General features: G+C 44.6%; 1 pseudogene; it reads right to left on the bottom strand.

The window, feature by feature from the left end:
* Nucleotides 1–3,783: 3,783 nt before the first annotated feature.
* Nucleotides 3,784–21,413, bottom strand: LOC112058849 (gasdermin-A2-like; annotated as a pseudogene).
* Between the last annotated feature and the right edge of the window lie 123 nt (nucleotides 21,414–21,536).

The following is a 21,536-nucleotide window of genomic DNA, read 5'->3' as shown; positions in this document are numbered from 1 at the left end:
ATTGTATTTCCTTTTGCTTTTTGTCCCTTTTTGGAAAAAAACATGGTTGTTACAACTTTCCTCTTTGCATATGAACTCCTTTTCAAGTCAGAGAGGTTGAAATAATGTATATTAATATATTGTACTGAGTTTTGTTATGAGATATAGTGTACCAATATTACTAGCCATGCAAGCTAAATGTTTCAGAGCATGTTGTTAGAACTCATTTATAAACCCCTTTAAACACAGAATCTACAATGAAAACTCTGGCAGATTCTGTGTAGCTAAAATATTAATTTACTATACTGAAAATTTCACGGTGCTATACAGAAAGGGTTTCCAGACCATATCTAAGAAACTCAAAACAAATTCCAGAAGTACCATCTGCTTTCATCAGCAATGTGAAAATTCTCCCTGCAACCACAGTACCAAATGTAAGGGGGATCATCTCCATTCTTCATCTTTCTGAGACAGACAAATTATGTTTTGGGTTGTTTAATGTAATGGACATGTCTCTTGGAGTTGCTAAAAAGCACAGTTCTCTGTAGATATTAAAGATCAAATCACAATTTTTGTAAGAGTAGAGATTTGCCAAGAATAAAAGTTGTTATTTTCTTTTAACTTTAATTCATGGTGAAAGTTCCTGCACATTTCTTTATGTTATCAAAGTGAAATCTCAGCATTTATATTGTGCCTGAAATCCTTCCATTCCATCCTACTCTGCAAAGTTAGGCAGTATGATGGTAAAAACACTGGCAGCCAGTTGAGCTTCCACCATTGCCATCACCAGTGGGATCTATGGTAGTGCAACAGTGTGGAAGTTCAAAAAAAAAGCTTAATGTAGAGTAGGTCAATGACAGCTGGTAAGACAGTTTTTCTGGTTGTTCGTTTTTTAATAAAAGCTTAGATTCCAGATCACATATCTAAGGTAAGATATGTTGGCAAATTCCACAGTCCTGGAATCAGGAAACATAAGGGGCCTGTTTATATGACTTTTATGTTGTCTGCTGCTTCCATCGTGCTTTCAGAACTTATAAGCACACAAAAAAGGTGCTGAGCATTTTGATCTCCATCTGCTTTCTTCTGTAGCTATTTCTTCTTCTCTGCATATCACCTGTGGCATGTGCTGGAGGTCCCAGGTGCCATGCTGTATGAACAGAAGCTTATTTTTTTCACAGCAGTTTTGAACCCTTCATCATTTTACTGGATCAGTAAACAAGTCCAGGAACAAATTGTGAAAATATTAAGATAAAGTTATTTATTCCCAGAAAGAATCTAGCCTTTCAAAAGTAAAGCAAATTTGGTAACAATGGTATCTTATAGAATGAAGATATCTACAATGATAGACAGTATTACCTATAAAATAGAAGCTGTGTTAATACTACACTGTGGTATACAAGTGCTTTTCAAGTAACGTTGGTTTTTAGTAATTTCATAATACACAATATGTATGTACCTTGCAAGCCTCTGAAAAAGTTGGCCTGAGATATTTCTTGAGTCCAAATAGGGTTAGCTATGTTTGTTTTAACATGGTTTGGTTTGTAAACCTAATACAGGTCTGTCGCATCTTAGGCACATTTACCATGTGTGATTTCAGCTTTATGCGGTCGGCAAAAAGAAAACAAAAAAAGAAAAATAACAATTTAAATACTGTTTCTGTAGTGCGGGCGATTCCGCCCGCCATTACACTCAATGTAATTTTGACTATATGCGATTTTCGCTTTAGGTACTGACTGCGGAATATAACCCCCGCATAAGATGAGACAGACCTGTATCTTACTAGAAGCTTTACAGTTCCGGGGACGGGGGGACACGACACCCTGAATTTTTAGATGTAAGTGTTTTTTTCCATACATCTTGCAAAATTCCCGCTTCCTTAAAAATGTTAAGCTCAGGGATGCACTAAAATAGTTTTATTTTCACTTCGAGAATGAGTCTTTTCAAGTTGTCACACTGCTACATTATGTGTACACTGGTAGAAATACTCTGTTTCACTCTACACCTATAAAGCCTTTAGGGAGATCTGGGAGGACCCATAACAAAGGTAGTCCCTGGAAGCACAACTCTGGGGCCATTGGAAACTAGTGACACTGAGTGACGAAGTAAACCAAGGGCAATCCAGGCAGGAGGCTCCTGCTTATCCCAGGGATCTACACAGGTCATGGGAGATCCACTGGTTAATGGGAGTGGTGCCCCCAACTTCTTTTGCAGGCGAGAATCACCATCTGAGTTCCCTCAACTTGTAGAGGTTCCTCTCCCTGTGAAGGTTTTCCCTATAAGTAAGGACCCTAAGTAAGGATTTCAGGATCTTGCACAATATGCAGTAGTCATCTAACCACATTGATTTTTATCTGTGGGGATAATATAAGCCATGAATTCTAGGATTGCAAGGGTGATGATTAGCTCACAGCTAGCCATGTCATGATTTTTTATTTCTTTCCAATAATACATTCTCCCTCAGCCACAGAATAAAATTGCTTTCCATTGGGTGTGCCAAACTGATTACCCGCTCATCTGAGTGAAGAAGAATTCTTTAGAAGTTAATAACCAAGATTTAACTGTGTGATGAAAGGATACATTCAGAGATCATGCTTCTAATTCTCTTGTTACTGATTCCAGCAGATAAATATACAATATAATTGCAAATAAAACTACAGAGACATATGATATTAAAATGGATTAACATACGTTCTTGTTCAAAGAAAAGTGTTTACAATATCAACCTGGTTGATAATTTTACCTTGGAATTAAGTTTGTCCATATGTTTGGCAATTTCCTGTATTTAGCTACACGCGGTACCAGTCGTGCTGGTTTCAGATTTGACTCAGATGCCAACCCTTACCTAAATTACAAAGGATGGAGTAAATTTTAAATTAGAGACATTTACAAGTGATAAAACACAGTCTAGCTTGAGTACCTTGAACTTTCCACTCTGTTTGAATATTATTGACATCAAATATATATTTCTGATCCAAAAAACCTGGGTAAGTAAGAAAACTGATGATACTTACAAATATTAAAAAATCCTCATACAATATTTGCTAAATAATTTAGTTAATCATGCTGAGCACACTTAGCATCCACAGTGAAGTGTGTGGTATAAATGTTGAGTGAGAGAGTATATAATATATACAATGGGTGATCTACAAAGGAAATATTTACTTAGCTAGATATTGCTTTCTAAGGAAGGGAAAATGCTCTAAGGAGCATCACCACCAGAACCCTATACTGGTCCAGCAGTCACAATAATAACTGCAATGTATACCCTCGCCTTCCCAATAAACACACCTTTTTGTCAGCACTGTCCATCCCCAGCCCCCCATGTCCCGAGGCCTGACAATAAACCAGTCTGGAAAAGGCTCCAAGGCATCTGGTCATTGCATCCACTTTTTTTTTTAAATGCTTCTCCCATCTTCTTAGAGCTCTGATTCTCATCTTCCATTGTGCACTGTGGAGTGAGGATAATTCATACCAACTTGAAGCTGGTTTAAGTTGTGCACCAGGTACGCTGCTCCGCTGGGCTAATTTCTGCTGGGTTTGGTACCAAGCTGCCTCTTTTCCTATGGTCACACTCAAATGTACATTGACTTTGTTACCTGCACACATTAGGGCACCTCACCTGTACCCAATTTGTAGGGCTCCAGGTGAAAAGCACCTACCCTTACCCAATTCGTAGGGCTCAGGGTGTAACTAACCTGGTCAATTTAAGTACCCACATTCTTTCCCAATACAGAGGGCTCTGGGTGTATACTACTTCTGCAGGTGTGCAGGACCTTTTACCAGTGAAAGAGCCTTACACAGTAATATACTACATCACCTCTATTTATTAACAATCACCAAAAACAGAATGCACATGCTACACATACAATGCTCACCTCTCCCAATAAAACAAATTAACTTTTCTTGATGGCCAGTCAGGATCAGGTCCATCTGGGGGACTCCAGTTTCGGCACAGTGTTATTGGCAGAGTGTTGACGTCTGGCAGCTCTGATCTTTGGGGCTGTGTCCCGGAGTTGGTTCCCAAAGAACTTTCTTTTGGACCCCAGTTTATATAGTGAAATTTGAGTCCTTTTTAGCTATACCTTAACCAATCGTTATACTAAAATTTTACTAACCAATCCTAACACAGTGTAACAAAATTCTCTAACCAATCCTACCCCACCACCTTAATGAATTTACACCTAGCAAAATTAATTATGTAACAGACAAACAATTAAAGAACCAGACAGAGACCATACAGATAAACAATAGGGAAGTGGGGACCATAATGACAAAACAAAGAAATGAGGATTTCACAACCACAACTATTGATAAGTGATTTCTTGACCAACAGGATGCTATCAAACTAAGTTTTCTTTAGCCAACTTAAGATCTGTTTCTGTATCTGGTGATAGTGGTTGCCATTAGGACGGGGTCTCCTTCTTAACAGTCTGATATTACATTGTTTTAATGTAATTTAGATGAAATGTGAGGATGTGACTTTCTGCGTCTCAGCAGATTTATTTGGGAATTGGTCCTGCTTTGAGCAGGGGGTGGGACTAGATGACCTCTTGAGTTCCCTTCCAACCCTGATATTCTATGATTCTATGGTTCTAATGGCTACTGCTCGGCTGCTCTTTTAATCTGGATGCAGACAAAGGCCTGAGGCTTTAGGCCTTACAATATGGCCGCAGACAAAGGCCTTATCCTTACAACCTCACCACCTTTTCCTGCACAGAGTGGCAGGCATGTACCAGGGCTCAGATGGTATGCCATGTGATCTAATTTGCTGTGCACTTGTGCAGGATCATTCCATAGAGGATTTGGGGATGTCTTTCACCCTTATTCGGTAGCACATGGGGCAATTTGTCCCTTTCCTCACTGTTACACACTGCACACCAAAAAGAAAGAGAGTCCTTGCAATTTACCACAGTAAAGTCATGTTGAGATAAGGGAAATTATTCCTTTTTACAGACAACTAATGTATTTTATATCGAATTTCTAGACCTTTGTCTGATAGACCTGCAGTGCCCAGAGAGATATCGTGTCATCCATATTTAAGCAAAATTTCCCACTGAAATCAATAGTGAGTTAAGGATGGCAGGTATGGCCCCTAGAAATCAGTTTCTTTTCATGAGTACCCCAAAAGAAACTTTTAGTCTTGAGCTGCTCCTGGACAGATATTTCAAGCAATCCTAATGAATATCATGCTTTAGGGCAGGGGTGGGCAAACTTTTTGGCCTGAGGGCCAAATTGTATGGTGGGCCATGAATGCTCACAAAATAGGGGGTAAAGGTACAGGAGGGGGTGAGGGCTCCGGCTGGGAGTGGGGGCTCTGGGGTGGGGCCAGAAATGGGTTCAGGGTGTGGGAGGGGGCTCCAGGTTGGGGTGCAGGGGGGTGAGGGCTCTGGGGTGGGGCTGGGGATGAGGGGTTTGAGGTGCAGGATAGGGCTCCAGGCTGGGACCGAGGGGGTTGGAGGGCGGGAGGGGGATCAGGACTGGGGCAGGGGGTTGGGGTACAGGGGAGGGGTGTGAGGGCTCCGGCTGGGGGTGTGGGCTCTGGGATGGGGCAGGGGATGAGGGGTTTGGGGTGCAGGACGATGGTCCCGGCGGGGACCAATGGGTTCGGAGGGCAGGAGGGGGATCAGGGATGGGGACGGTGGCGGGTGAGGGCTCTGTCTGGGGATGAGGGGCTTGGGATACACAGGGGGCCCTGGGCTGGGATCAAGGGGTTCGGAGGACAGGAGGGGGATCCAGGGATTGGGATGCGGGGGGCAGTGGGCTTCAGGAATGCAGGCTCCGGATGCTTACAGCAAGCAGCTCCCAGAAGCATGTCCCACCTCCAGCTGCGAGGCGCAGCCAAGCGGCTTTGTGCGCTGCCCCATCCGCAAGTGCCACCCCTGCAGCTCCCATTGGCCGGGAACCGTTGCCAATGGGAGTTGCGGGGGCGGCGCCTGCAGATGGGGCAGCAGAGTAGTGAAAGCACCCAACCTTGCTCCCTGGCTGGAGGGCGGGAGCAGGGCAAGCCCCAGACCCCGCTCCCCAGCGGGAGCTGAGGGCCGGATTAAATGGTCTGACGGACCGGATGAGGCCCATGGGCCATAATTTGCCCAACCCTGCTTTAGGGTGATGATTTGTAGCTCTTTGTTGATCCACATTTTTTATATTTACACCCGCCTACTTAAACTGGTATCACTCGCTTAGAATCCACAAAGCATATAAGGCTGCATACAATGCAGTTAGGTTTGATTGGGCTTCCTCATTCCACAGGTAGGTGAGAGAGGGTCTGTCTGTCTGTGGAATCAATCCGCAGGTATTCATCATTTCTGCAGTTACGTCCTTTTCTTCTTCTGGCAGAGAAGAGGCCAGGCTGAAGATTCTTTCTTTGTCACTGGAAAGAATCCACTCCATGATGCCATCCATCTTTGCACACACACAAAAAAAAGGAACCATGAAACAAAGGGTAAGGGAAGACAGTAAAAATGACTTGAAAAGGCAAATGAAATGTTTGTTCATAAGCTGGGACATCCGTTTACTGCCCTAAACCATGCTGGTTTGGAGTCTGTAACTGTATCAAATATGCAGGGAGAGGAGGAGAGCAGAAGCAGTTATATTGATCTTTAGAGAGCAATGGGCCACAGTTTTCAAAAGTGATTAAGGGATTTAAAACTGGGCACTCAAAATCACGAGAGGCTCTGATTTTCAGAGGGCGAGTGCTCAGCGCTTTCTGAAAATTGGGACCATTTACGGTGTTTCAGGCTGAGCAACCAAAATCACTAGTTGCTTTTGAAAATCTATCAGGGCACCATTCGCTAGTATATTGGTTTTCATGACAAGCATGTGAGAATTCCTTTAGTTAACGCATGTGAGGTCAGGTGTCATTTCATGCATAACCTTATTAGATTGGAATCACTAGGAAAAAATTATTTTTCCTTTTGTCAAACCTGGGGAAATGCTGCACTCCTTACATTCATTTCAGTAGGAGGTTTATCTGAGAAAAGACTGTAGGATTTACTTCTTTTAGTATGATAAACTTAAGGGAGTAAGGTGCCCAAATCCCATTAATTTCCAATGTGTTTTAGGCATCTAATTCACTTAGGCTCCTTCAAAAATCCCACCTCTGTACAATAGTGAGCTGGTGGAAATAGTCCAGTTCCTAATGAGCTCATAATCCACACCACAAATAGCACCATCACCTGGCACTGATTGGTCCCCTTGTTGGCAGTGTCAGCAGAAAAGCCAAAGACGGAATGGGCTATTTTTCCTAAAGTGATACGTCCAAGTCAGGTTTAAAGTATGATTCATAGGTTCTAAGCCCAGAAGGGACCACTGTGATCATCTAGTTTGACCTCCTGTGTCACAGGTCATAGAACTTCCCACAAATAATTCCTAGAGCCGATCTTTTAGAAAAACATCCAATCTTGATTTTAAAATTGTGAGTGAGGGAGAATCCATCACGACTCTTGGTAAGTTGTTCCAATGGGTTATTATTCTCACTGTTAAAACTTTATGTCTTCATAGAATATCAGGGCTGGAAGGGGGTCATCTAGTCCAACCCCCTGCTCAAAGCAGGACCAATCCCCAAACAGATTTTTACCCCAGTGCCCTAAATGGCCCCCTCAAAGATTGAACTCACAACACTAGGTTTAGCAGGCCAATGCTCAAACCACTGAGCTATTCCTCTCTTTCCAGTCTGAATTTGTCTAGCTTCAACTTTCAGCCGTTGGATCATGTTATACCTTTCTCTGTTAGATTGAAAAGATCTTATTAAATATTTGTTCCCCATGTAGATACTTATAGATTATAATCAAGTCACCCTTTAACCTTTTCTTTATTATGTTAAATTGATGGAACTCCTTGAGTCTATCACTATAAGGCATGTCTTCTCATCTTTTAATCATTCATAGAATATCAGGGTTGGAAGGGACCTCAGGAGGTCATCTAGTCCAACCCCCTGCTCAAAGCAGGACCAATCCCCAGACAGATTTTTGCTCCAGAGCCCTAAATGGACCCCTCAAGGATTGAACTCAGAACCCTAGGTTTAGCAGGCCAATGCTCAAACCACTGAACTATCCCTCCCCCTTTTCATGTGGCTTTTCTCTGAACTCTCTCCAATTTATCAACATCCTTGAATTGTAGCCACCAGAACTGGACACGGTATTCCAGCAGCTCACACCAGTGCCAAATACAGAGATAAAATAACCTCTCTGCTCCTACTCAAGATTCCCCTGTTTATGCATCCCAGGATTGCTTTAGCCCTTTTGGCCACAGCATCGCACTGGGAGTTCATGTTCAGCTGATTATCCACCATGACCCCCAAATCTTTTTCAGAGTCACTGCTTCCCGAGATAGAGTCCCCCATCCTGTAAGTCTGGCCTATTTTCTTGGTTCCTAGATGCATACATTTACATTTAGCCATAAATGCATATAATTTGCTTGAGTCCAGCTTACCAAGCTCTGTATCAGTGACCAGAATAATGGTGAGACCGGAGCGTGTGGAAGGTTTTACTGCCACTGTACTATTTATCTGTCAGTGTATCTACCTGGATCTTTGATATTTCTAAGGTATTACCATTCACAGAACAGAATTAAAAGTTTCAGCCTCTAGGACTGCTTATCTGATGCCTTTCGCCAGCACTAAATTAATCCCAAAGAACAATAAATAAAAGCTAGCTAGCAGCCCTAGTGTGAAAGATAGTATCACAGACAGCATTGATAAACATTTTCTAACCAAGCAAGGGACAGTCAACACTTTTGTACTCTGCTGTGTGCTATTCTTGAGCAGACTAGGTATTTACTCTTGTTTCTTTAAGTAACAGGCTCACTACAGATGCAGAGAGGAGCATAAATCCAGAATGTTCTCAGTCCATCACTTTTTACTGCAGATATGTCGGCAATAGAGTAGTGACGGATGTAAGGAACCATCTCTAGCAGAAGATACATGGAGACAGATTCCAAAGTGGGTAGATTAAGTCTTTTCCTTATGCCTGAAATACTGTGGGAGAGGCTACAACTCGCAACAGTCTATAACCTGTACTGGGAATATTGAGGGAGGAGATCTTTGAGGAGATCTGTTATTGGAGACCTAATGCAGCCCTGAATTAGTCAGACGGATACACAGATCATCACCGCCTTCTAGCCACCTGATACTGTTTTAAGATCTAGGGAACAGGAAATGCCTGAATTCATAGTGCATCCCAAGCCACTTTGAGTCATGTCATGGTATACACCTAGAAAAAGAATGGGTGTGTGTTTGGAGGTGGAGAAATGGAAGTGACTGGGTGTCCTATAACTCTGGCTTGGCTAACATGCTTGGCAAACACTGCTGGCTCTCACTGGGGGTGCGCATGGGGGTAGGGAAGAAATCAACTGAAGTATTGCGGGCAGGGGACTGGACTCGATGACCTCTCGAGGTCCCTTCCAGTCCTAGAATCTATGAATCTATGAATCTATTTTAGTGGAGGTGGAGGCAATGGTTTGGTGGATTCTGACCCATCACAGTCTCTGTCCACATCTTAGTCCATGGCTTCCTGCAAGGATAAACTGGAGATTAAGGGCCTGACTTTGTAGAGCTCAGTTCCCATTTTCGAAGGGGTCAGCACCTTGAGGGCTGAGCTCATGGAAAAATCCGTCCACCAGTGTGACACATGTGATCTGCTGGGTGCCCAGCTTTTTTAAAATCTGGCCCCACAAAATGAACAATGGGGCCTTTTTCTTACTAAAACATTCACCTCCTACAGGTGTTCAACCTCCTGCTAAAAAATCCACTCCTACATATTGATCCACACAAGAGGCAGCTGTGAGGACATAGGTCAAAATGGCTCGGCATGGTTGCTCTGCAGTTTGTGTTGACTATAAAGGAAGCATCTTGAGCTCATATAGCACCTTGGTGAATCTCAGATGTACCATGCCTGCCAAACATCCTGCTGGATGCTGTCCTGGGCTGTATCAGACAGAACAAGGAGCAATGGTCTCAAGTTGCAGTGGGGGAGGTCTAGGTTGGATATTAGGAAACACTATTTCACTAGGAGGGTGGTGAAACACTGGAATGCGTTACCTAGGGAGGTGGTGGAGTCTCCTTCCTTGGAGGTTTTTAAGGCCCGGCTTGACAAAGCCCTGGCTGGGATGATTTAGTTGGGGATTGGTCCTGCTTTGAGCAGGGGGTTGGACTAGATGACCTCCTGAGGTCCCTTCCAACCCTGATATTCTATGATTCTATGTATCAATCAGCTTTCTTGCAGTGTTAACTAGTAAATATTCAAAGATACGAGTGTGGGAGGATCTTACCAGCGCAAGCTGCTTGGCCACCATGTTCTTCTCTATGCAGGTCACAAGCAGGGGCAGCACTCTAAAGTCCAGATCTGTGAAAATTAAATCAGAACCTCAGGGAGAGTCAGAAAAAGAAAAATGCTCGGTGTGGTGTGCTTTAGAGTGGAGCTGTTGAAAGTTCTGGGTGCATTGTAATAATTCATTAATGTGATTCATGCTTTTAAAAATGCAAAATACCTTCTTTTCTCAATAGTTCAGTGCAGGTGAAAAATGCCAGATTATCAGCCCTTGAGGCTGAGAATCCTACCTGTGTTCCTGTGGGAGTGACAGGCAGCCCATCCCGCACCCACCCGCTCAGCCCGGGGGGCTTCTTGGCGGGCAGAACGTGAGCCGGCGAGGCGGGTCACTGCACGCTGCGGAGCGAGCGGCACTCTCTGCCCGGGGTCCGGGGACTTTCCCCTAGGTGGGCTCGGGAGCCCTGGAGGAACCAGCGTCCTCAGCATGCGGCCTAGAGAGCAGGTCTTTAGAACGCCCTTTGTTTCTCGAACAGGTAGAGTGCAAATGGCAGCAATGTGCAAGCTTCTGTGCACATCTCCCCAGTCCCCACTGATGCGCCTCAGCCCTACACACTACAAGAAGGATGTGGAAAAATTGGAAAGAGTCCAGCGGAGGACAACAAAAATGATTAGGGGGCTGGAACACATGACTTACGAGGAGAGCCTGGGGGAACTGGGATTATTTAGTCTGCAGAAGAGAAGAATGAGGGGGGATTTGATAGCTGCTTCCACCTACCTGAAGGGGGGTTCCAAAGAGGGTGGATCTAGACTGTTCTCAGTGGTGGCAGATGACAGAATAAAGAGTCTCAAGTTGCAGTGGGGGAGGTTTAGGTTGGATATTAGGAAAAAGTTTTTCACTAGGCGGGTGGTGAAGCACTGGAATGGGTTACCTAGGTTGCTGGTGGAATCTCCTTCCTTAGAGGTTTTTAAGGTCAGGCTTGACAAAGCCCTGGCTGGGATGATTTAGTTGGGGATTGGTCCTGCTTTGAGCAGGGGGTTGGACTAGATGACCTCCTGAGGTCCCTTCCAACCCTGATATTCTATGAGCCCTGATCTGAAGGGACCACTACTTGATACGAGAGAGGAATTCAATCTCCAATATCCATTCAGGTCTGGTTATAATTAAATGGTGGTGTTAGTGATGTGTATTCCTGTCCACTAGGAACTGGACTGAGACCCACCAAACACATTTTACATAGGCCACTAGCCATCGGCAGGGGTAATAACTCCAGGGGTATGAAGCAGAAAACATCAAATAGGGCCTGGCATTTTAAGTTAAGCACTGGAAGAGGTTACCCAGGGAGGTTGTGGAATCTCTGTCACTGGAGGTTTTTAAGAACTGGTTAGATGAACATCTGTCATGCATAGTCTAGGTATACTTAATCCTGCCTCAGCGCAATGAGGTGGGCTAGATTACCCTTTGAGGTCCTTTTCTGCCCAACATTTCTCTGATTCTACAATTTTGCTCTGATGGTCAATATCCTGCTGACCCTTCCACTCCCTCATTATGCTGGGTTTGTACTTTCCTGACATGATGTAACAGTAGTGCAAAGTCAGCTGCTTCCAAGCCTAGTTTCCTGGGATAAGGATAAGGTGAACACTGCTCACTATAGAACTTGATACTTCTAGTAAGATTCCATGATAGCATATAGGCTGGACTTCTTGCAAGATGGATTGGAATATCTTGCGTGTGCTTCTGAGCATATCCCAGAAACTCAGCCAGATTTGTGTACTACTTGAATATAGACCATGCTGGCTGAACAGCAATATCAGTTGCTGAAAGAATCAGTAGAAGAGACATTTCAGGTTGGGTTTTCTCAAGTTCTCAATACAAGATAGTCCTGATTTTGAGAAAACACAAGGCCAATAGAAATTCTACATCCCACTGAAAAAAATCAACCCAGGAAGCTCAGATGAGCAGATGGGTATATGCTTATTTAGATCCAACACATAACACTACAGAACTCTATGTGGAAAACCTAGTTCTTCATGGATAAGGACAATTGTTCATGCTTTCCCTAAGCCATAAGTTTTTCAAGCAACTTTGGAACTGTCTCTGCATTGATTGAAGTCTCCATACCTTCTAAAGAAGAACACAGGAGGTGTACCGGTTGCAATAATGAAGGGGATTCTTCTCTCTGATCCTCACAGAAAACTCCTAAATCATGAAGCAAATTTTCCACCTGAGGCCGGAGAATTTCATCCAACGAGTCCAGCATTGAGTGCTTAGGTTGACCCCCCGCCAAGAAAAGCTCCAGCTGGTGGTAAAATGAATAAAAGGGGGGGGAAGGGACGGCTGTCAGTCAAAGTTTAGTTCCTTCCCCTAGAAGACTGGCATTTTGTGTGTGTGTCTGCAAACATGTATGACATAGATACCTGTCCCCTTATCACTGTACTGGGACCACCAGACAAATGGGAACAACTCTCAGCCGTTAGCCATCAGGCAGGGTGCAAAACTGTGACTCTAAATCCCATTACTAATTTCCTGAACCATCCAGTCCCACAGTCAGTGCAATGGTTAAAGTATTTTTGACCCGGATTCTCATTGACATTAAGGCCCCTTTACGTTCCTTTCATTTACATCAACTTTAAGGCATATTTACACTGCCAACATGGTGTAAAAGGAGTCTGAGTGCAAATGCAAATCAGGCTCTATATTTTAAACCCTTCCTTTTGGTAGCTCACAACTGTCTAACAGCCTGGTCTACACTTCAAAATTAGATCAACTTCACTATGTCGCTCAGGGCTGTGAAAATTTTTGCTCCCTGAGCGCGGTGGTTAAATTAACTTAACCCCCACTGTAGGTGCAGCTAAGAATTTTTCCATTGACCTAGTCACCACCTCTCAGGTGTATTAAATAACTACATTACCAGAAAACCCCCTTCCATCAATATAGGAAGTGTCTATACTATGACACTACAGCAGCTGTAGTGTAGACACACCCATCAGCTTAGATATTTTCCTCCCAGCCTCCTAACCTCTGTGTGGGATTTTCCATGTAGCACCATGATCTAGCCCAGAAGTCCTCAAAGTGTGGGGAGCGCCCCCTTACGGGGGTATGGAGAATCGTCCAGGAGGGTGCAGTGGGGCCCAGGCCAGCCTCCACAGAGGTGGGGAGGGAGCATCACCCAGCCCCTCCCGACCCCCAGGTCTGCTCCAGTCCCGCCCCGAGACGTGTCCCCAGCTCCCGACCCCATCCCTGCTCCCATCCCCAGCCTCAGCGTGGCTCTGCTCCCAGCCCTGCGCCAGCCCCCAGCCTCAGCCACTGACCGCAGCTCCGTTCCTAGCCCAGGGCCGAGGCTGGGGGCAAGGCCGGGAGCAGCCCAGCTGCTGGCCCCCACCACATCCTGGCTGTGGGTCTGCTCCCGCTCCCAGCATTGGTCCTGCTCCTGGCCCGAGACACACCACAATTGTAGTCTCAGCCTCAGCCCCCTTACCCCTGTCCATGTTCCCCCCCAAGCCATGGCCCTGCTCCCAGCCTAGGCTCCGGGGGGCACGGACAGGGTTGAGGGGGGGTGTGACCCTCAAAAGTTGGGGACTGCTGATCTAGCCCATAGCTCTGTTATATCTGTGGTGGGTTACAGAGTACTGTAGTGGCCAAGCAGTTGGAGTGACGAATGTGTCTGTAATCTCTATTTAAGTGGCACTTGGCATGCATTCATTTCACAAATGCACAATCAATGTGTTTCTTGGCTTAATGTGAACTTGTCAAATTAAATTTAAAGAGCACATACCACAGTTTTAATATCTGATATAACATCACCATCCTGCAGAAAGCTCTTAAAGGTTCCCAGCAATTTGATCCTGAAATCCTGACTCAGAGACATCAGCGGCTCACATACTCTTTCAATGGTGTCCTTCACTTTCTGAAATACTGGTGGCGGGTAAAAAGCAACATGCATCAGCACTCAGCCAACCTACTCACCTAATGTGTCAATAGGCTACTCTACCAAGTCTGACAATGGTGTGATGAATACATCAATGTGGTCTAGTGCTAAAGCAAGAGAGGGGAGTCAAGCAATTATATTTTCATTGCAATGATGCTGACCTATTTGGGGAAAAAAATGTGAACTAAAATCAAAACACAGTAAAATAAAAATAACAGAGCTAATACTAGACAGCCAAATACTGAGCGGTGCTGAGCACCTGTGACTTGAGAGACAGGACACTCCTTGGTTCCATTCCCAGTTCTGTTATGGGTTCATTTTGGGAACTTGGGCTAGTCATTTCAGTTCCTCCATCTGTAAAACGGGGAGGCTGATATCCTCCTCATAATGGTGTTGTGTTGACTAATTGGTCTATGTTAATCAATTTGTGTGGTGCTAGATATATTAAACGTATTATTACTTCTGCAGAACCCCTTTCCAAGACTTCTGAGATCAGAAAATCAGAAGCAAAATATGGAGAAAGGAATTAACAGCATGCTGCTTGCCTGTTAGTGAAGGCTTTAACAAATCCTTGAAGCCTGAAATGAGAAAAACACCAGTTTTATCATTGTACTACAATTAAATTGAAACAGAAGCTTAACAATAATATGTCCTTCTCTGGGGCCCTTTCTCAAGACTGTCAGAGAACTTTACAAGCAACCATTAACTGAGCTTCACAACCCCTTAGGAGCTAGCAATAGTCACGGGGGACTGTGGTTATACCCATTTTACACCGGAGTTTACCAAAATCCAGAGAAGTTAAGTGGCTCAAGGCCACCCACCCAACTCAATGGCAGAGCCAGGAACAGCCCAGAAGTTTGACTCCCCTTCCTTTTCACTAACCACTAGACCTGCCCTCTAATGACAGTCCAGATATGTGCCAGGTAGCTTTATCCTACAGCTGTATTTTATGGGGTCTTCACTCATAGTAAATCTACTAACTGATCATTTACCTCTATCCATTGGTGCTGTCATATGAGAATCCCTCTTAAGAACCCAAGTCCAGATGTCATTCTTTCAACCACAGTGATTGATTTGAGAGTGTCTTTCTATTATCCCTCTAGGTCTCCACTCCAAATTTCCCTTTCTTCCTGTCCCAGAAACATTTTCTGGAATGTCTCATGGCTGGTAAATTAATTTTTGGCTCAACAAAATACCCAGGCTGACTCATTTTGACTTCAGCCATTATGAGACATTCCTGAGATGCGCTGCAGAGAACCACTAGTTGAGAGATGCTGAGGAGAGGAGGGGAATATAAATGATATGAAAAAAGAGAGCTAAGAAAGCTAGAAGTTACCTGTAGTTAGAGTAGGACAATAAAATAAATTGCTTACCATCAAAAACAAATGAATGCGCACTGGCACCTGGAGAAGAAAATAGAAGTTGTTATTATTAATGATATTTTGACCTTCTCATGCTAGGATCTCAAAGTGCTTTCCAATCACTCACTAATTAGGACCTCAGCATACGTGGAATCCCTGTAAATTTTATTATCCTCATGTCAACAGATCAGGAAACTGAGGAACAGAGAGGGTAAGTGACTCGCCCAAGGTCACAGTAACTCAGTGGCATACAAGCCAGGAGTCCTTGTAATGATAGCATCTGAAGTCAGAGGACATTCGACCCCTACCAAATGAAAGTGGTATAGACTTGTGCAACCCTGACCCATGTTATGTAATCGGGGCCAGGAAACAGAGACCAATCCCTTTCCAGCGCTTCTGAGAATTATACTTTTAGTCCAGGTGGGACATTCAGCCCCCAGCTCTAGCCACAAGATACAACTGCCATGTTTCTTCTAATATTGTTGTGAGGAAAGAGAAAATGCGCGGTGGTTTGGGCTGCAGAAAGCAAGACGAATATAACTGCATTAAAGTTGGACCCATTACCCCACGCCACATGTGAATTAATGGTTTCAACGCTTAGCTTCGATCACTTACGGAGAAATATTTTCTCCTAGATATCCAGGGGCTGTACGACATATGCCACCACCGTGCCCTGAGGAATCTCCATAGTCTTCTTTTTAATGCTCTCGCCCTGCCCCTGTGGAGTCAAACACAGACACAGGACTCCGGTAAGATTCCTATAAGGCAGGTCAATAAATCCTCAAGTGGGTACTTGACAAGCCCTGATTCTTGGCAGAGTCTATGGGGGGAAGGGGGCAATTCTCCAGCTCCTTCATCCGAAACAGGCTTTTGCTTATTTATGGCTTTTAGACAAGGTTGCTTTGGAGCAAGTTTGTCAGGAGGAAGGAACAAGCAGCAGGAAATAGCCTCCTGTTACGTGCCTGATTTCAGCAGAGCAAAATGCCCTGTAAACCTAGTCTCTTCTCTTCCCCCATCTCGAAATCTTTGTGTGACTTTAAATGTTGGCGGAAGTATGGCCAGTGGATAGCTCAAGAGCCTTGGACATGATGAGCACCAGCAGCATCCCGGGCTGTGCTTCCACACTGCCCCCTGCTGGTGTGCCTCAAACCTCACCTATTGAGACAGTCCCTTGGAATGAGAGGAGTTCTCATTCAAGCCATGGACTTATCTTTGGAGTCTGCCTGTAAGTGGGCCAGTTAGAACCAATCGTGGTGTTGGTTTTCACAATACCTGTCCATTGAGAACTGGAGTGAGAAGCCTGCCTTCCTTTCCCCCACAATCACGTCTTTTCCCACTCCATGAGGCCTGGTGTGGCTGTTGCTGCATTCGTATCTGGTTCTGTGACCTTCAGAGACCTTTAATTGGCCAGAGGAGACATGAGGTGCCAGGCAGCACTCCCAGACTGGGCAGCAAGATACCACAATGGGAAATTAAACCAGAATCTCATGCATGATGGCCATACAGAACACAGCCACCAATGGCAGTGAGTGCCAATGTTATACTGACACCCGCCCATGAAGTTTTTCTACGGCTAGGTCACTTCTGTGCAATATGTGCTTCAGTGTGTGGGGTGCGGATGACACCAGCCGCCACTTCCTCCACGCTGCTAGTGAGTGACTAACGGAAGAGGCTGTTCCTGGAAATGAACACCTCTGGCGGGCACATAGAATTAGAAGAAAGATACATTTATTTTTACTGTTGATTTCATTTGTATATTTCACTAATTCAGTGCTCCAGGTGCCTTCCTAGGTGATCCCAGTATCATGCTCTTTGCAAGCTGGTAGGAACACAGATGTTAATACAATGGCTCCAACCACAGCTGAGTCGGAGATCCGATTGAAATGACACAGTACAAATGCACAAACCTGTATTTCACCTATTTCCCCTGCTGTGATCATGACTTTCCCTCCTCCCTGGCTCGTCTCCTCAATGAGCAATGGTTCCTTTATCTCAAAAGCCTCAGTCACGACATACAGCTTCATCCTATGGGATCCTGAGAACCTCTTTATGAACTTGTGCGACGTGTCAATTTTCCTGCAGAGGACACAGAGTAACAATGAGAACATCATCTGCTGTTACTACAAAGGGTCTTAGTCCGAAGAAGTGGGCTGTAGTCCACGAAAGCTTATGCTCTAATAAATTTGTTTGTCTCTAAGGTGCCACAAGTACTCCTGTTCTTCTTTTTGCGGATACAGACTAACACGGCTGCTACTCTGAAACTTCTGCCTCTGGTGTTGACTTTTATTTGCACTCTTCCTGCTGAAGAAACACAGGTGTGGAACATGATTTTATTAGCCACTCCAAGACCTGGCAAACATATACCAACCTCGGCCTGTTTGGGGCATTGGTTTTAACTACCTCTTTGATCGCAGGTTTACAGCAGCGTTGCAGAATATGCAGTCTAGGCTGGCTAAGCCAGGCTCTTAATAGACAGAAGGGAAAAGGAGAGAGAGAGAGAGAGAGAGAGAGAGAGAGAGAGAGAAGAAAAGAAATAAGATGGGGAGGGAAAAGAACACCAGGGTCCGGGGAGGGAGGATAACCAAGTCTCACATCCCAGGTGGCGTTGGGATTTATCATCTGGGTCCCTCTCTCTGGCCCAGTCTGGTTGGGACGTCTCTTGAGATTAGGACAATAAAGTCCCAAAGATGTCACAGTGGATCCTGGGTTCCCAGGAGATGGTGGAGGTGACAACCATGATGATAAAGCTCACTTCTTCTGTCCACCCGTCTCCCAGACAGCAGTTGTGAAACATCTTTTGATTTTCCCCCAAAGTCTTTTAAGGACCCCAAAATGGGAGTGGTGGGTGGAATAGCCCCTCAGCCTCATTATTTCATTCATAATTAGGCCTAATTTTTGACACACCCATTTCGGTTTATTGATTTCTGGTCTCACACTTCCCTTATTTATCAGGTTTAATATTTGCATACTCCTTGAATTATATTAGTAGGCCATTTTGTTTGTAATAATTCAGTCTGTCTGTCTCCCTTTTGTATCTTTCCCATCAACATTTGTTGCAACAGGTCATTGTGACATTTTATAAACTTTCACTCACTTTTTACCGTTGAGCTCACAATTAGTCAGTTTACAAGTCCATTATTGCAACAGTGCCTGGCTGTGGGAAGTAGATCTCAAGGCTGCAAAGGCAAGTCACTCCCAGAAGAGGTAAAATAAAAATCCATACTCACCACTGCCCTTTTTTAACCAGGTAGGCTTTTCTCACGGTTATCTGAGAGACAGAGAATGGGCTGTAACTTAAGGCTGATCTTTACTCCTACTTTCTGGTCTGTGGTCTCGGAGTATCGTAACGGAGCATCATATTTCACCTTTTGGGAAACAAACTTAATCAGGTTTAATTTATTGCAGAAACTCTTGTTTGTACTTGTTTCTTTAAGATTTACCTCATGCTTTCACTGGTGGCTTTCCACGAACCCTCAGTATATCCAACAAAACCACTGCTTTCTTAGATGGCTGGAAACTAGTCTCTCCCAAGGAAGTTGGAGTCGACCCAGTGTACACTGCAGGTGAGCACCAAAATCCAGGCAGGGATTTGTGAGTGACCTGTGAGGTCTAGTGGTCAGTCAGGTCATAAGACTGAAGAGCTCGGATCTCCTGAATTCTAATCCAGGCTGTGAGATTAACCCACCATGTGGTCTTGTGCTTGTTTCCTTGTGGCTTAGTTTACCCATCAGAGGAAACAATATAAAAAATACTTACCTAGTGTACCTCCAAGGAGGGTTGCAAGGGCTTAATGAACGACTGTTTGTAAAGCACTTGGGATCCTTGAATGGAAGATGCTATAGAGGGGCACAGTTATTAGTTGCAGGGCCGCCTGGGGGGGGCAAGTAGGGCAATTGGCCGGGGGCCCCACAGGGGCCCCCATGAGAATATAGTATTGCAACTTTTTTTATGGAAGGGCCCCCGAAATTGCTTTGCCCCAGGCCCCCTGAATCCTCTGGGCAGCCCTGATTAGTTGACCCTTTCCCAAAATAACTGGTGATCACTCGGCAGCCCTTTACGTCTGAATTCAAGTCATACCTGCATCCATAGCTGTTCCTTCTTTGAATACGTCTGTAAGTTTGTAGGAGGTGGCGAGATATTTTCTGGGTGGCCAAGGCAGCCTGGACTGTTCCTTCATGACCAAAGAGAAGGGTCTGTAACTATCGGCACTAGCCAAGCTGGATATAGGAATGAACCTCCTGTCAGAGTCCAGCTCTTTTGTGAGCTCCTTGGCCGCTCTAGCAAACATTTCCAGCCACTTGTAGCCAAATCTGGTTAAAGATGGGACAGAAGGGGGAAGCTGATGGGTTAACAATGGACCGTCTGTTGAAGGTAAATTATTGGAATACATGAAGTTAACATAATAATCCTGCTCATCTCTTATAATCTGTAGATTGCAAAGCACTTTACAAAGGAGGCTACTATTAGTTATTGTCTGTATTATGGCAGGACCTAAAGGCTTCAGCGGTGATCAAGACTCCATTGTGCTAGGCACTGTACATACATATAGTAAGAGACAGTCCCTGCCCAAGGAGTTTACATTCTAAATAGATAATATAATCAATACATTATCTCGCTCACAGGAGTGTTCTGAAGGTTATTTAATGTCTACATAGTGGTTTGTAATCTTTGACAGGCTCAATATAAATGTGATCTATTATTATTTTCATTGTTATTACTTACATTCCATAGGAAGAGCTTCTGAAATCATAGAATCATAAAAGATTAGGGTTGGAAGAGACCTCAGGAGGTCATCTAGTCCAACCCCTACTCAAAGCAGGACCAACCCCAACTAAATCATCCCAGCCAGGGCTTTGTCAAGCCTGGCCTTAAAAACCTCTAAGGAAGGAGATTCCACCACCTCCCTAGGTAACCCATTCCAGTGCTTCACCACCCTCCTAGTGAAACAGTGTTTCCTAATATCCAACCTAGACCTCCCCTACTGCAACTTGAGACCATAGGCCCTTGTTCTGTCATCTGGTACCACTGAGAACAGCCGAGCTCCATCCTCTTTGGAAACCCCTTTCAGGTAGTTGCTTAACTGCAGCCTTAAAGAAAACCCACCAAATATAATGAGAGTTGTTAACACTGCTGTTTGAAGAGCGATACGTGACACATGATTTCCTATGGAAATTTGGGTTCAGGCTGGACTACCTATACAAGAGATGTATATCGTGGTCTTGTCGGAGTCCATAGTTGATTTTCTTTTTTGTCCCCCTCCTGCAAATTAACTATTTCCTGCAAAATGTGGCATGTCTTTCAGTGCCTGCTCAGGAGAAGCCCGGGACTGGAATAGGTTGGAATAAGCAGGTGGTGCTGCAGATCGGGACCAAGGCACACTGATACAGAAGCAGGGCCCAGAGCTGGAATAGCAAGGGGCTGCAGGTCAGGACTGAGATGCATTGATAGGGCTGTATGTAGGGGGCCCAGGACTGGAATAGCAAGGAAGAGGTAGGTCAGGAAGGATTGAGGAGCACCAGCAGAGAGCTGTGCAGAGAGCCCAGGACTGGAATAGCAGGGTGGAGTGTGGGAAGGAATCAGGACTGAGATGCATTAGGAGATGTGGATGAGAGTCCCAGGACTGAAAACACAGATATTGAAAATGGGAATGAAAAGGAGATTTCTGTCAGCATGTTTAAAAAAACTGACGTACCTGGACTCTCACGCCTCACTTGTCCTGTATGTGGAGAAAGTTCCCAATGGTTTTAACTGTGAGGAGACGTTGATGGCACCAGACTGTACAATAGGTTCCCACCAGCGAACTTTTGCCACTGAAATTGAAATCACCAAGCAGACTTGCTTTAAGTTCTAGGCTGTGCTTCCCCACAAAGGGAAGTAGTTTACTGGCACTGGATTGCTTCACTTGTTATTTTCTCCACATGACTGTAGCCTTTTATTTAAAGTTAATTTTGTAATATAGTATTGCACCACTGTGGGGTCAGCTCTGGTCACTATAGTTTCAAGCT

Source organism: Chrysemys picta, chromosome 24 (genome assembly GCF_011386835.1).
Source record: "Chrysemys picta bellii isolate R12L10 chromosome 24, ASM1138683v2, whole genome shotgun sequence".
In the NCBI taxonomy this organism is placed as follows: domain Eukaryota; kingdom Metazoa; phylum Chordata; order Testudines; family Emydidae; genus Chrysemys; species Chrysemys picta.
The sequence above is the reverse complement of the archived record's forward strand: the minus strand, read 5'-3'. Positions and strand labels throughout refer to the sequence as shown.